This window comes from Arvicola amphibius, chromosome 15 (assembly GCF_903992535.2).
Source record: "Arvicola amphibius chromosome 15, mArvAmp1.2, whole genome shotgun sequence".
Classification (NCBI taxonomy): domain Eukaryota; kingdom Metazoa; phylum Chordata; class Mammalia; order Rodentia; family Cricetidae; genus Arvicola; species Arvicola amphibius.
The window spans coordinates 12,668,402-12,685,946 of NC_052061.1; positions in this window are offsets into that span (position 1 = coordinate 12,668,402).

Sequence of the window (17,545 nt, forward strand, 5' to 3'; positions counted from 1 at the left end):
TTTCTGTCTGCAACAAGTTCCTATCTCAAAGGCCCTAGGGCACCTGGCAAATGATTCATGACACAAGGAGACAAGTGTCAAGCCCTGCTCAGGATGACCTGCTGATCCACTGCACCATCAATACCAGTAGAGTTCGGCACTATAGGCTGCCACAGAGACTTATGTGTGCAAGCTGTGCTCAGCGGTGGCCGAGGAAGTAGATTGCTATTTGCTAAGCTGACACAACACCCAGATTCAGAAAGACCAATGCCAGCATTCTCAGCAGACATAAGAAAGCCTGATTCATTGGTGGATACCATCAAGACCAGGCTTCAGAAACTCATCTTCCACAAAGAGACACTAAGAGAACTCAAACTAATTCATCCCTTCAGCGCTTCTCAACCTGTGGGTCTCAACCTCTTTGGGGATCTAATGAGCCTTTCACAGGCTCACCTAAGATCAGAAACAGGAGCAAAAGTAACTGTTTTTGGGAGGTCTTTACAACATGAGGAACTGTATTAAAAGGTTGCAGCATTAGGAATATTGAGAACTACTGGTCCAAATAATCCCCTCAGACAAGAACCCTGGATTCCCTGTCAGCTGGGAAGCTCTCGCTGACACAGAGCTGTTCACAACCTGCATGGTTCCCATGAGGATTCTGCAGACACCTCACTCAGCAAGAATGTACACAATAGCACTGGCTGATTCCTTGTAGCTCCATGACAGTGACTGTTCCCCCAATCTAGACCCCGGACATCATCACTGGACACAAAGCCATCCAAGGATGCTAGCCTTGTCCAGCGGTGATGTTCCACAGCCCCCTCAAGTCCTAGTTACCTTTTCACAGTGGGCAGAAAAGTCCTGTAATTTTAGTCAAAGTGAAAGTTTCTAAACTTGTGGAACATGGGAAGGGCAGCATGGACCCTGGTGGCAGGAGGCTGTGAAGAAAAGGACGCAGACGTTACCAGATCAGCCTGAGGTTGGATAGAGCAGAAAGAGGAGGAGGCTGCTGGGAAGGGGTTGGCTTGAACCCCCTAGGGAGGCATGGTCTTCTGCTCCTGGGCACTCCATATATCTCTTCAGGGAGTTTCTCCCGACCAGATCAGCCCGCCCAAGGTCCCTGTCCCTGCCCTACATGCTCATCTCTTTCTTCTCAGCTGCCTGGCTGGAACTGGAATTTCCTATGGGCAGACTCCTCCCCTTCCCCAGTGTCATGCCCTGTCCCCCTCACTGTCTTACTGATTTTCTTCTCTCTTGCCTTGTCCCACACACCCCTCTCCTCCTCTCTACCCTTTACATGGACTTCTTTACAGCTGGTCATCGATAAGGATCTTCAAAAATTAGGGGACGACTTGGTGAAGACCCCGTGTCATGTGGAACACAAAGTTGCATAACGTGGATTGCAGAAGTTGGATGGCTGGCTCTTTAAAATGGGGTGGCCATGTGTCCGACTTCTCTGCCCAGCCATAGTGCTGGAACAAGTATGAGCTTACCTTGCCGGAGCTAACAGCTCCCACTGCAGGGAGAGGAGGGGTACAGAGCTTGTCCTCATGTGTCACGGGGTGTGTCACAGGGCGTGATGATTTCGGGTACATAGCTCTAAAACGTTCTGGCCTGGCCCCCTCTGTGGCTCGTAGGCCACACCAGGCCGAACGAGATCCATGGTTTAATAACCATGGCCCCAGGCCTGTTCTTCAGACCTTGAAAGGAGACACAAGCAAAGGAACCTGTGACTTGTCAGTAACTCTAGACCCCTGTACAAGGATGAAAAAGGGACTTCTCCCTTCCACCTCCATAGAGGTAGGATGATACGCTCACACTGGCCTTCAAAGCTTTTATGTGGCATCTGGTTCTGAGCCCACGCCCTCACGTTTGAAGACCAAGCACTTGGTGGAGTGAGTTATTCCTGTCACTAGGAGGGCAGTTTCATGGCTACATTCTCATCTTATGATTTCTCTCAGGAGCCAAGTGTTGTCAACAGAACAAATGAATAATTGACCCTGTGTGGTAGTCAATCCCCTGTTGGAGCTCTGGATGGGAAACAAGAAAAGCTTGTGGTTGAATGTGTTCACAAGTACCTGCAAGCTAAGGAAGACCAAAGGATATTAACCATTTCCTGCCATGGTGAGCAGCCTGGGGAATTAGGAAGTTTGGCCAAAAAACAAAACAAAACAAACCACATGGTTTCTTGACTTGTGTGAAGATGAGCAGTGTGGATTTGCTGTCTGAAAGGGGCAGAGAAGCGACCACATGCTTTCCTGAGGTAAGACCAAAGGGCAGATGAGGCTGGTGCCTTTGAGACCTGGAAAGGAAGTGGCCTGGCTTTACTGGATGGTGTCCCTAATGGATTCTGTAACCTTGTCTGTCAGGGAAAGATTTCTTTCACATTGTCCCTAGCTAGACAGCCTTTGCTTGGGGAGAGCTGACCAGACATGTGTGTCCCATTCTAACCTTCCATGGTGCTCAGCCTGAATTCTCTGGCCACCTGTCCACCTGCCTCCCATTCAACTTTACCATGACAGGAGACAGATCATAATGTCAGAGTCACACAGATTTTGCTAATCCCCCTGCTTTCCAAAGGCTCATGAGAAAGCTGAGAAAATCACTCTTTGCTCTCTTAGATGGCTTTCCCAACACAAGGAGCTGATTGGCAGGCCTCTCCCTAAACTCCATGGTGCCCTGCGCTGGTCCAGGACTTATGCTCACATTGACTACTGTGTCTGATAGTCAGCAGCAGGAAGACACTAACACTGAATGCCCCAGCAAGTTGGCAGAGAGGCTGTGGCATGGGTTGGTTGACGGGCTGCCACTGTGGTCAGACTTCCATTGTCACATAAGGCAGACCACTGATGGTTTTGTATGTTGTGTCTTCCAATGAGGATTGAGGGGTGTGCCTGGTATTTGTTCTTTTTCTGAGACTATCTAGCCCATTCTGACCGTGTGAGGTGGTCACAAACATCCAATTGGGTGCAGAGAGGCAAACAGGGCTCCTCTAGGTGAGGGGTTCCACAAAAGAAACTTCGTTGTGGATAAAACTGAGTGCAAGGGTCTCTTCTGTCTTCCAGACATCTTTATGGAAGTGCAGGTTTGCAAGTTTCAAGAGAGACAGTGGTGTCATCTGCTCTCTGAGAGTGCAAGGAGAGCGGAAGGGTGGGGACAGCGACAGTCAGAGCTCAGGGCGATGCTACTCAAGAGTTTCCTCTCCCCATCCTGGTTAGTATTTGGCTTTGTTTGAATGAGAATGGCTCCCATGGATGAACATGTTTAGATATGGAACATCAGGAGTTATGGCCTGGAAGAAGGAAGTGTCAGTAGGGGTCACAGAGCTTTAAGGATTCTAGAGCCAAACCCATTCCAAGTCTCCCCCCACCCCCCGTGTGTGTGTGTGTGTGTGTGTGTGTGTGTGTGTGTGTGTGTGTGTGTGTGTTGCTTGAGAATCAGTGTCAGCTATCACCTCCAGCTCCAATGCCATGACTGTCTGCCTATTGCTAGATTCCCATCAGGATGGTCATGTGCTGTCCCCCTCTGCAACTGTGGACCCCTAAGTCACATGCTTTCTCCCATAAATGGCCTTGGCCACAGTGCTTTGTCAAGGCGATAGAGTAGAAACCGCAGGAATGGGCAAATTCAGTAAGTGAATGCTAGAATAGGTTTCTGTCTGCAACAAGTTCCTATCTCAAAGGCCCTAGGGCACCTGGCAAATGATTCATGACACAAGGAGACAAGTGTCAAGCCCTGCTCAGGATGACCTGCTGATCCACTGCACCATCAATACCAGTAGAGTTCGGCACTATAGGCTGCCACAGAGACTTGTGTGTGCAAGCTGTGCTCAGCGGTGGCCGAGGAAGTAGATTGCTATTTGCTAAGCTGACACAACACCCAGATACAGAAAGACCAATGCCAGCATTCTCAGCAGACATAAGAAAGCCTGATTCATTGGTGGATACCATCAAGACCAGGCTTCAGAAACTCATCTTCCACAAAGAGACACTAAGAGAACTCAAACTAATTCATCCCTTCAGCGCTTCTCAACCTGTGGGTCTCAACCTCTTTGGGGATCTAATGAGCCTTTCACAGGCTCACCTAAGATCAGAAACAGGAGCAAAAGTAACTGGTTTTGGGGGGTCTTTACAACATGAGGAACTGTATTAAAAGGTTGCAGCATTAGGAATATTGAGAACTACTGGTCCAAATAATCCCCTCAGACAAGAACCCTGGATTCCCTGTCAGCTGGGAAGCTCTCGCTGACACAGAGCTGTTCACAACCTGCATGGTTCCCATGAGGATTCTGCAGACACCTCACTCAACAGGAATGTACACAATAGCACTGGCTGATTCCTTGTAGCTCCATGACAGTGACTGTTCCCCCAATCTAGACCCCGACATCATCACTGGACACAAAGCCATCCAAGGATGCTGGCCTTGTCCAGCGGTGATGTTCCACAGCCCCCTCAAGTCCTAGTTACCTTTTCACAGTGGGCAGAAAAGTCCTGTAATTTTAGTCAAAGTGAAAGTTTCTAAACTTGTGGAACATGGGAAGGGCAGCATGGACCCTGGTGGCAGGAGGCTGTGAAGAAAAGGACGCAGATGTTACCAGATCAGCCTGAGGTTGGATAGAGCAGAAAGAGGAGGAGGCTCCTGGGAAGGGGTTGGCTTGAACCCCCTACGGAGGCATGGTCTTCTGCTCCTGGGCACTCCATATATCTCTTCAGGGAGTTTCTCCCGATCAGATCAGCCCACCCAAGGTCCCTGTCCCTGCCCTACATGCTCATCTCTTTCTTCTCAGCTGCCTGGCTGGAACTGGAATTTCCCATGGGCAGACTCCTCCCCTTCCCCAGTGTCATGCCCTGTCCCCTCACTGTCTTACTGATTTTCTTCTCTCTTGCCTTGTCCCACACACCCCTCTCCTCCTCTCTACCCTTTACATGGACTTCTTTACAGCTGGTCATCGATAAGGATCTTCAAAAATTAGGAGACGACTTGGTGAAGACCCCGTGTCATGTGGAACACAAAGTTGCAGAACGTGGATTGCAGACGTTGGACGGCTGGCTCTTTAAAATGGGGTGGCCGTGTGTCCGACTTCTCTGCCCAGCCATAGTGCTGGAACAAGTATGAGCTTACCTTGCTGGAGCTAACAGCTCCCACTGCAGGGAGAGGAGGGGTACAGAGCTTGTCCTCATGTGTCACGGGGTGTGTCACAGGGCGTGATGATTTCGGGTACATAGCTCTAAAACGTTCTGGCCTGGCCCCCTCTTGTGGCTCGTAGGCCACACCAGGCCGAACGAGACCCATGGTTTAATAACCATGGCCCCAGGCCTGTTCTTCAGACCTTGAAAGGAGACATAAGCAAAGGACTCTGTTAATGACTCTGACATAGGCAGGACTCACCACTGGGCTAGACTGTTGTCCCACAGCCCTCCCTGATCTTCCTTCCCCAAGCCCAAACCCCTCTCCTTCCCTCCACTGCCCCTTGTTGCTTCCTCTGCTTGTCTGCTTCAGGCTCAACTTCCCCAGAATCCATATAAAGGGGCAGAATGGGAAAGCTCCTTCTAGGGTCACAGACATTAGGGTTCGTGTCCTCTAAATGGTGCTGCATATCCATGGCAAAAGCAAAGATGAAATACACAAGAAGTCACTGGGCTGGTCTACACGGTCTCACTGGGACTCCATTTCCCACCTCTCCCTGTCCCTCACCTGGGGGTTGGGTCTTCTTCATTTGGGGTGAGGAGGCAACAGCAGAAACAGCAGCAGAGACGATGGATTTGCCTCCTCACCCCTTTAAGGCTCCATCTCTTCCTGTTGTTGTGAGGGCTCTGGTTTTGGTCGCCATGCAAGCTGTCTTCACGGTCCACACTTGGACTGGGCAGAATGCCCTCGGTATTTTCATATTCTTCCCTTTGGATCGGGAGAGCATTCAGGGACTCCTCACTATCCCAGGGGGGGCCAGGGATAACGATAACTTTCGGGTAGAGACAGGGAGGCGCAGGACCACCAAAGCTTGTATAATCTTCTGTGTCCTGGGTTGGGCCATCACCTATGGTTCCGTCACTCTCCCTGCTGTGGCCAGTGTCCGTGATCATCTCAGGGACTGTATTGTGGCTCAGGGGACCATCAAAGGTCACATCAACTTTTGTGCCTTGGCTTGGGCCATGGCCTATATTGTCATCAATATCCCTGCTGGGGCTGGTGGTGACCTCAGGGAGTGCTCTCTGGCTAAGGGGAGCATGATAAGTTACATCAATTTCTATGTCCTGGGTTGAGCCATGGTCTACGTTGTACTTGGTATCCCTGCTGGGGCCGGTGGTAACCTCAGGGAGTGCTCCCTGGCTAAGGGGAGCATGATAAGTTACATCAATTTCTATGTCCTGGGTTGAGCCATGGTCTATGTTGTACTCGGTATCCCTGCTGGGGCCGGTGGTAACCTCAGGGAGTGCTCCCTGGCTAAGGGGAGCATGATAAGTTACATCAATTTCTATGTCCTGGGTTGAGCCATGGTCTATGTTGTACTCGGTATCCCTGCTGGGGCCGGTGGTAACCTCAGGGAGTGCTCCCTGGCTAAGGGGAGCATGATAAGTTACATCAATTTCTATGTCCTGGGTTGAGCCATGGTCTATGTTGTACTCGGTATCCCTGCTGGGGCCGGTGGTAACCTCAGGGAGTGCTCCCTGGCTAAGGGGAGCATGATAAGTTACATCAGTGTCTATGTCCTGGGTTGAGCCATGGTCTATGTTGTACTCGGTATCCCTGCTGGGGCCGGTGGTAACCTCAGGGAGTGCTCCCTGGCTAAGGGGAGCATGATAAGTTACATCAGTGTCTATGTCCTGGGTTGAGCCATGGTCTATGTTGTACTCGGTATCCCTGCTGGGGCCGGTGGTAACCTCAGGGAGTGCTCCCTGGCTAAGGGGAGCATGATAAGTTACATCAATTTCTATGTCCTGGGTTGAGCCATGGTCTATGTTGTACTCGGTATCCCTGCTGGGGCCGGTGGTAACCTCAGGGAGTGCTCCCTGGCTAAGGGGAGCATGATAAGTTACATCAATTTCTATGTCCTGGGTTGAGCCATGGTCTATGTTGTACTCGGTATCCCTGCTGGGGCCGGTGGTAACCTCAGGGAGTGCTCCCTGGCTAAGGGGAGCATGATAAGTTACATCAGTGTCTATGTCCTGGGTTGAGCCATGGTCTATGTTGTACTCGGTATCCCTGCTGGGGCCGGTGGTAACCTCAGGGAGTGCTCCCTGGCTAAGGGGAGCATGATAAGTTACATCAATTTCTATGTCCTGGGTTGAGCCATGGTCTATGTTGTACTCGGTATCCCTGCTGGGGCCGGTGGTAACCTCAGGGAGTGCTCCCTGGCTAAGGGGAGCATGATAAGTTACATCAATTTCTATGTCCTGGGTTGAGCCATGGTCTATGTTGTACTCGGTATCCCTGCTGGGGCCGGTGGTAACCTCAGGGAGTGCTCCCTGGCTAAGGGGAGCATGATAAGTTACATCAATTTCTATGTCCTGGGTTGAGCCATGGTCTATGTTGTACTCGGTATCCCTGCTGGGGCCGGTGGTAACCTCAGGGAGTGCTCCCTGGCTAAGGGGAGCATAAGTTACATCAGTGTCTATGTCCTGGGTTGAGCCATGGTCTATGTTGTACTCGGTATCCCTGCTGGGGCCGGTGGTAACCTCAGGGAGTGCTCCCTGGCTAAGGGGAGCATGATAAGTTACATCAGTGTCTATGTCCTGGCTTGGGCCATGGTCTAGGTTGTCCTCAGTATCCCTGCTGGGACCAGTGCCCGTGGTGACATTTGGGAATCTACTCCGAATCAGGGGAACACAAATGGTGTCTTCAACACCTGTGCTTTGGCTTGGGCAAAGGTCCATAGTTTCTTCATCATCTTCCCTCTCTCTCAGGGCACACAGCAGATGGAGGCCTGACTGGATGGTGATGCTGCCCTTCTCCTGGATCTCATCCTCTCCGCTGTCATCATCCATATCTAAATCCTCCAGACAGGAGAAGTACTCCTCCTCTGTCTCACTGTCAAGGACAGTTTCATATGATGAAGCTGTCTCCATCTCATCGTAATAAATCTGTGGGGCCGAAAAATCTGGCCAGTTCTTGTCCCAAAGTTTTTCCCATTCCTCCTCCATGGCCCCCACCCTGGCAGGTGGGGGGGGTGGGACCACCACAAGATTCTAGAAGGAAAAAGACAAAAGCAGATCTAGAAGAGAAGTTTATGGCTCTCAATGTCTACATCATGAAAATCATCAAAAAAATTTAGCTATCTCAAACCTCCTAATGATACATCTTGGGGTCAGAGGTTGAAAAGAAAATAAATGCCAACCCAAACCCCAAAGCAATTATGAGAAAGCATAAGAAATATTAGAGATTAAATAAGTGGATTCTTGGAGTTTGAATCAAAAACCAAAGAAACAAAGATCTGGTGATTTGAAAGGATGAAGTCTGACAAACCCTTGACCTGCGTCACCCAGAGAGAAGATTCAAATTCTTGAAATGTGAGACAAGACATGAGTATGAAAGAAGGACAAGTAGGACCTAGGGAACCCTGCGTGTGTGTGATGTGAACTGACTCTAGAGGGTTGATACCCCTGTAAGCAAGAGATTTCTTGAGTCATAAAAGAGACACTAACATTGATAAGATGTTATTAAACCTAAATAGCACTTGCTGCCTTCCAGCTACTCCACCCTGGGCGTGAGGATCAATTCCAGATGTTACAGAACATTCAAAGTGATCAATTTAGGAATGAGATGGAAAGAGAAACACAACTTCTGCTAGCAAGGACATCCCAGGACCAACAGAGTGCATGATGGGTCTTTCTGTATAACGGAGACCAGTGTTCCTCAGGAAGCTTCTAAAAGATACGAGGAAAGATCCTCTGGAAGCATCCAGAAGACATGAAAAAAGATCATTGCAAACAAAGTCTTGAAAGCCAGTATAACCCTGGGGCTGAACCCATAATAACAACAACCACAACACACACACATACACACACACACACACACATACAGGATTAAGTGTACTCCAATGTCCTTGACAAACATCCACTTGTACATCTGTTATCAGATTCCTTGCTTCTTTACACAAGTTCAAACAATACATGACAGCTAGGATGTTTCCTGTTCACAGAGAGTTCAACAGGGAATCCTAGGACAATTCTATGGGGAAACTAACAAGCATGTAAGGAAATCAAGTGAAGAGGTCCACACTTGGTCACAAAAACATCAACTTTTGTCATTCTCTGAAGAAGAAATAGACATGAGGTTCGTACTGCACCCCCCCTCCCAGTTCCAGAGAAATGGTGACTGGAGCTGTGGATCAGTAGCTCCAACCTTAACTGAAATGGGGGTCTTTGCGGCACACACCAGGGGCAGCTGGAATGTCACAGAGCAGAGGAAAATGATCCCAGGTTCTGTTTACATCTATAGAAGTGTTACAGACGATTCCTTGTTTCACACAGATAAGGTTTAAAATAAGAAAAATGAAACCAACGTAAAACATGGCAAAAATATTTAAATGCAACAATTAAGCAAAATGAACACATAAGCAGAAATCTGTGCCTCAACAAAAAGCATTGAGTGTATGTATCAAAAAGAACAACCGGACACAAAATTCAGCCAACAATGAGGAAATCTAATGTCAAGGTCCAAGAGATTAGGAGATTCCAGTTTATCAGGTCAAGTGTAGAAGTCCTGGTGCTCTCTATCCAACAAGAGTTTCTCTGCAGCATCAAGACAAACCGCAGTCTGCTGCAGGGACTTATAGGAAGAGATTTCACTAACTTCTCACAAAGGCTTTTTGTGATGTCACAGTAAGGAATGGACCAGTAACAGCAAAGAGACTAAAAGATGATTCTCTACCCACCTCCAGGGACTGCATAACTTTTGTCAAGGCTGTGAGCAAATCCCCAACAAAATACAGCTTAAATGACAACGGGTAACTCTCTTCTCAGGCTCTCGGGGGGACAGGGAGAGATGGCAGAGGAGGAGCTGGGGACTTGGGAAGATAAGTCTGAAACAGTTGGGTACATGACTTGGCAGGTCCCTGGTGCACCCAGTCACCCAATTCCTCCTGAGGCTCTGGGCTTTTATGACTTCCCCAAACTGCATCAAACTGCACCTCCTGCGAGAACCCAGGCATTCAGACATACGAGAAAGTGTGAGTCCCTCTCTATCAAACCTGAGTAGGACACTTTGACTTTAAGAACATAGTAAGCAGGTAACATGGTAACAAGGTAACAAGCGCCATAGTAACAGGGTGGACAGACTCAGCAACTCTGTGCTGACCTTTGCTAGGGACACGGGTATGGACTAGTTAGAGAATGAACCCATAGTCTGCCCCAATGCCCTCTGCACTAGGATGCTAAAGTTCTCTAAGTATTCTGACAACTACAGACATTGTCTCCATACTTCACATATTCAATTCCTTTATCTAAAACTCATATAGATGGTCATCTAAAGGATGCTAGTCCTCCCCGACACTGGGATGCTGTAATGAAATGGACTGTACCTCATGGTACACATGACATGTTTTTGGTCTTTTTTGCAGGGCGTTGGGGTGCAACATAGCAAGTGTGGAAGATAGTTACCAGGGTAGATGAGCATTTAAGTGCTTCAGAGTATCTATGAGATAATAGATGGCACAGGTAGATATGATAAACATTCACATGGTGATGAAATAGCTGGCTTACAGCTTGTCCATACTAATAAAACTTTGAGAACCAGAAAAATTAAATTTAAAGAATGTCAAGGAATCATGCTTAAGAATAGAAATGTGGGACTAGTCAGAAGAAACTGAATGAAAAGCACAAATTAAGTCAAGAACCACCTAAGAGACAGAAATCAAAACCAACAACCTGGGAAGCAAACTCACTGTTTGGACGTCAAAGCCAGTGAACAGCGTCTGTTTTCGTAGATCAATAATATCAAGGTTTAAGTAAATCAAAGTCTGAGCTCAACAACTCTGCAGCCAACCAAGCTACAGCTTCTCTGCAGAGTGAGAAGCCCCAGCCCCAGCCAGGGCCTCATGTGGGTGGAGCCTGCAACTCCTCACAATGGCTCTAGTGAGGAGGAAATGAACAAATCACAGCTATTCACAGCCAAAAAAAATTTTAAAAAAATTTAAAAACCCACTTCACCTTCTGTCTCCCAGGACTGCATTGGTTTTCTCATAGCCATGACCAATTCCCTGAGAAGCAGCAACATTTGTTTCATGGGTTGTGCTATGGCTCAGACTCTCAGAGGACAGGGAATCCATGTCTGGGGACTTGGGAAGATGGGTCTGAGGCAGCTGCTTACATGGCTTTGTCATGTCCTGTTGCCTCCAATGACTCAATTCCCCCTGCTGGGTTCCACCGCCATGGGGCATTACAATGATTACAATGTCCTGAACAGCACCCTCTGTTAGAGACCGGAAATCCAGAGAATTGAGGTGGTGTGAAAGCTCTCCCACACAAACCTTGAGGACATTTGGACTTAAATAACAGCAACAGTAACAACAAGAGTGGACTCAGCCGGCTTTGGGCTAGCCTGGGTTAGAGACAGGCTATGGACTAGATAGTGAACACATAGGCTTCTTCAAGATCCTTTTCACTCAGACCCTCAAATTCTCTGATGACTCCAACTACTGCAGCCCTCTTCCTCTCCACCCTCATAACACTCAGTTCCTTTCCCTTAAACTCGTAGATGATGGCCTGTCTGTGACACTGCGAGGCCACGAGGAAACTGTCGTCCCTCAAGACTTTCCAGAGAGTGTTCTGTTTAGTGAGTGGCATGGTGGGCAGGAGAAGAGTCTTAACGTGGTAAGGGGATTTATAACCACAGGGAAATGCCGGGGGAAGTAACAAGGCACGTGGGTATGCTTCAAGTGCACGACCAAATCAAATCCCTTATGTTTTACAGCTAACTTAACAAAAGTTACGGTAAAGAAATAAACCAATGTATGAAATGTCAAAGATGAATGTGTAGAGAATAAGAGAAAATGGTTGATGATGAAATAAACTGAAGCAGGCATGAACTAAATCTAAGCCAAGTCAGTCAAAATTCAGGCACAAACCCGACCCCACTGGGAAGCACACTCACGATGTTCAAGTCAGTGGTGATCACAGATGTTCAGACGCACACTAAAAATAAAAATCAATAAAAATCTAAGTCTTGAGTCAAGTCCTCTGCAACCAACCAACAGTTTCACTGTCGCCAAAGAACAAGATCTAGGCCCAGTTGGTGCCTTATATGGGTGGGCCTCTCTCATTCATCACAATGGTTTCTTGTGAGGTCATGGAGCCATGCACCAATCACAGTTGACCAGAAGCCAGCATAGCTTTGGAGTTCTTTGCTCATGGCTCCTCCCACGTAGGTGCCAAGACTCAGTGTAAGGGAGGTAGAGGTTATTTGGCTCAGGCTTGCAGAGGATCAACCCAGCATGGTGGTGGGCTCAGCTGGTGTCACTGGCAGCAGGGCCTTGGGCGACTGTTTTCACTACATAGACATCTCACCCTTGAACCTACTGAAATATCCTTCTAGGGCACTCCTGAAATTCTTTTCAGTGTCAAAACCACAAATCCCGGTGTCTCCTGAGTCAAGATCCCTAAAAGCTCAAACTGCTGAGGGTGACAGTTCAAAGTTAGGTCTCTGTCACGTCAGTGACTGACAATTCTGGGGGCTTATGCCAAATAAGCAGGGCAGAGAGCTGGCTGTGTTGCCTGGTGGCCTAGGTTTACCTTCTGCCCTATTTCTATATAGAATGAGAAATATATAATAAGCAGATCACGTGACTTCATGGTACTTATCTTTTCTACAAGCTGGGAGCTTTACTCTCTACCTGTGTCACACTCCAGGTATCCTGGACTATGACCATACAGCCTCATCCCATCAGCTAAGCAGGGTTGGTCCCGCTTAGCACTTGGAGGGGACGCCAGGCATGTTGGCACACGTAATCTTAGCATATGGGGGTGAAGGCAGGAGGATCAGAAGTTCAAGGTCATCCCTAGGCATATGTTAAGAACAACCTGAGCTCCATGAGACCCTTCCTACAAAAGGAAATGAAAACATCTTAATACATTTTCACAACTTTGGATTCAGCAATCTTTTCTTATCCCAGCAGCATAGGCACACACCAGGTGAGAGAAGGCTGTTAAGGGAGAACCCGGAACAGACAGACCTGGGTGCTCACAGGGGAGGAAGAGCAGCTTATGTCCAAAAACTCAGAAGGTGGAAGATAGACCCCTTGTTGCAACTCTGAGTCATGGAAAAAGATCAACATCGACTCTCCTCCCCACAAAATGTAGCCCAGGCTGGCGTCAGATTTACTATGTAGACAAAAATAGCCTGGAACCTTTGATCCTCCTGCCTTTGTCTCCCAACTCCTTGACAGCAGGCACGATTCCATGCTTGGCATTGCCTTCTAAATTCTCTTAATTATTATTTTTAGTACACTTTGTGTGTGTTTCGATGTGTATGTGTGTTCCCATGTGCATGTGTGTTTGTTCCTATGAGTATGTGTGTGTGTCCTTATGTGTATGCGTGTGTGAGTTCCTATGTGTGTATGTGTTCTCAGCATGTGGCTATCAGAAGTACTTGCTATATATCCAAAGCTGGCACTGAATTTATAGGAATCCTCCTGCCTCTACCTCCTGTGTGCTGCTGGAATTCCAGGTGTACTTCCCTATACCTGGTTTAATTTACTTTGCATTATGAAAAAAATAGTTCACTTGGTTTATGTGAACAAAAATGTCTGAAAAGATGCTGTCTGGCTGTGAACAGCAACAACAACAACAACAACAAAGCTCCTGGCAGGAGTCTGTGTTGTGGCTGAAGAGACAGGCAGACTAGGCAGAATTTCTGCAAACCTGTGCAGAGGTTTGAATTTGATAGGTCCAGAGACTAATTACTTTACTTTGTGCTGGTTCTAGCACCTTGTAGCACTCAGTATCTGAGTTTCTTCCTGTCTTCCTTCCGTCTTTTTTTTTTTTTTTTTTTGACTTTTCAAAACACACAGGGTTTGGTTGTCTATCCTGGGCTGTCCTGGAATTCAGTCTATAGAGCAGGCTGGCCTGGAACTCTGTAGATCCACCTTCCTCTGCTTCCTGAATGCTTGGATTAAAGGTGTATGCCACCACCACCCAGCTATCGCTCTACCGAAACTAGCACCACATGATAATAAATAAAAACCTCCTTGAAGCTATTAACTTAGCAGAACATTAGCTTCTCCAAACCGAGAGCTCTAAGAATGTCATCAGATTGCCTGTTCGCCTGTAGAATACCACTCCCCACTTCTCGATGTACCTGCCTCTCTGGTGTGCCCACAAATGTATTGTAAAGCTGACTTGACTTACGTTTGTCTTTGATGTGTAAAATTGTGCAAATCCTGTGAAAAGGCTTCCACATTGGAACATGGAATTTTGGGTAACCTAAATTTGTGTTCCTGGGCCGTGCTCACTCTAAATGACTCCAGAATAAACCATCTCTTATTTCCTTTAGGATGAGAGCTGAGGTGTTAACGTTGGTGTTTCTTTACACCTGAGAGATGGATAACACGAGGCGTTGTCCTCAGCCACCAGATGTTCAGAAACATCGGAAACCCGTGTTCAACACAGTGATGTGATGCATTGCTTTTTCCTGTTGCTGAGACAGCAGTGACTTGAGGAGGTTGGAGGGTAGAGTCTGCCGTGGCAGTGGGAGCTGAAGGCGGCCTCTCACATGGCATCCACAGTCAGGAAGCAGAGAGCCTCTCCAGATGGAGCTTTAGCCCCAACTCCTATATTTTGGTTTGGAAACAAGGTCTCATGTGACTTCACTGGCTTCACACTGTTAGTAGCCACACAGAGCCTGCACCTTCAAGGGTATTCGCTGTGTCAATGACAGGTGACCTTTTATTTCTAGATAAAGCTGTGCAGCACACACTGGGCATGTGCAGGAATGCATCCTCCCCATAGGAACAAGTGTGGCCTCCCTATAAATTCACACCTGTTCTTTGGTTTGGGAGAGGCCGGCTGTAGAGAGGCCGGCTGTAGAGACGATGCCCTGCTTCTTTTTCCTGCTGCAGCTGATAGGTCCTTCTTCCCTTGCTTCCCTCTGGGCGTCTTCATTTTGGCTTTGTGCTGGCCAAGAGGAGAATCCACTGAGATCCGTCAGTCGCTGGCCTGTAACCTCTCACAGAAGAATGTGCTCACATCTTTCCTCCATGTCAGAATGTACTGAATAACACTAAAGCTGTAAGGCTGAGCAGTTTTAATGATGGCGGTTTGTATAAGTCTGCCTACCTTAGCAGTTTGAACAAGGCAAATTTCAGTTCTTGATTCCAATCCTTCTTTTTTCTTTTTATTGATTTACTTTGAGACAGAGTCTCTCTATGCAGCCCTGGCTATTGTGGAACTAGCTATGTGGACCAGGCTGGACTCAAACTCACAGAGTTCTGCCTGCCACTGGCACCCAAATCCTGGGATTAAAGTTTAGCACCCCACTACCTGGCTTCATTTCCATTTGAATTGCTAATATTAATTCTCATCAGACATCACACTGTAAATGTGACTGCATATCTCTCCACATACAGGCAGGTTAAGGAAAGAAAGCCACTGCAGAGTGCAAGGGTTTCAAGAGTGTGCTGGGAACGTGGATCCACAGAGATAAGGAAAGAGGCCTATGTCAGGAAGGAGCTATGGCGGAACTGCTCCGAGAATCAGGTTTGAGAATGAAGATGCAGAATTCATTTGTGAGATGAAAAGTCTGAACCAAGTCCACAGCAAGAAATGGGTCAGGAGCATGGAACAGTAGTGGGTCAGGTCCAGGTCCATCAAGTAAGCTCTATCAGGAGTGAGGGAAAGAGCAGAACAGGGGGTCCTCAGTTCTTGCACACACAGCATCAGATGGTAGGGTGGTGTGCAGTCATGCATTGCAGTGTTTTTGTTTGTTGTCAAAGGGTTTTACTGTTTTGGATCATGAGGATTCGAACCCAAGTTCTCACACATGCCAGGCTAGGGCTCTACCACTAAGCTGTGCCCCCCTCCTGCCACTACAGTGTGAGGGGACAGCATTTTATGAAGCCCATGTGAGGGAGTTGTGCCCTTTCCTCAACCTGGAGTGTCTGGTATGTCCTTGGGCCTGATCTACCTGATATGATTTAAATGCAGCCATGTTGTGTGGGTCTCTGCAAACACCACGGGCAGCAGGGTGACAGCCCGATGGTGGTTCAAACTTCTAGTCTGATGCCAAGTAGTTTATTTGAGGCATTTTAAAGCACGGCACAATTTGGTGACGTTTCCTGGTGATAATTCACTCAGTCTCATGTGCACAGCAAAGCTAAAGACATGAGCACATCAAAACTCTGTGTTAGGTACAAATGCAGTCTTCTATAAAGATGGGTTCTACAGATTAACTGAGAAAACAAGTGAGATGAGGGTCTGGGTGAGGAGCTGGTGTATTCTCTGCCACATAGGTAGCCCAAAGGTCACCAGGCTATTAATGACATCCATTCTCACCTTTCTGGGCAGAAAACCAGTTACAGCTTGTTGTTTTAAGGTCAGTAGAAGTCCATATTGGCCGGGAGAATCCTGATCTTCCAGCTCAATTGTAATTTTGCTGTGGCTCCTGGCAGGAGTGCTCCCCAATATGATGCCAACACTTCCAGGCCAGCAAAACTTAAGGTTGTGGGAACAGGAAGGAAAAGTTTTCCTAGGGAGTCACTAGGGTGTAATGAGTACATATTTCTTATTCCATCCTGGAAATTCCATCTTGACTCCTGGACCCATGAATCCTGGCTATGGGAGGAACTGTACCATATACTGGATGCTGATTCAAAGCATATAGCACCTTCTAGAGAACCCTGCCCCAGACCTCCATGCTGATGCCATCTAATTGACACTGCAACTTGTCTTCAAAAGACCATTCTATCTTTCATCAGGCCAGCTCCCTCGGGATAGCGGAGAACAGGGTGAGACCAGTGGATTCCATGATCATGAGCCCACTGTCATGAACTACACTTTCTACCTCCCCTTACTAGCCTACTGTGCCTTAAGTCTGGTTATAGGTCTAGAGGCAACTATCGGTGGCCCTGAGGGACATCAGTATTGTGTTGCCTGACATTTCCTTCAGAGAAAGTCACAGCTGGTTTAGAAAACAATGAAGAACGAACTTCTTCAGTCACAGGTGACAATGATAACATTTCAAGGGGGAATGAGGGTGGAGTGATTACCCCCCCCCCCAGGTGAGATTAACCCTTGAGAGTCTGAGAGCTCACAGTTCTCAGCCCTAATAGAGTCCTCCCACACATCCCCATCTCAAGTCCCAGGATCCCATACTTTACCAGTTAACACCCTTGCCTTAACTGCAGACACTCTCTGAGGCTGGGACTTGAGTATTTGCGGTAGTTCAACTGGCCTTATCATGTGGGCTTCTCTTTGATTTTCTGTAACTTGAGGTCTATGACAACTGATCATGAATTAGTAAATGAGGAGTTCCATGAAATTGATGATCTAAAATAATTGTATGAGTTATTCTGATATGGTACAAAATCCCTGTCATCAAAACTCTCAGTTTTTTTAAAACTGTGTCCAAGCCTCTGTCA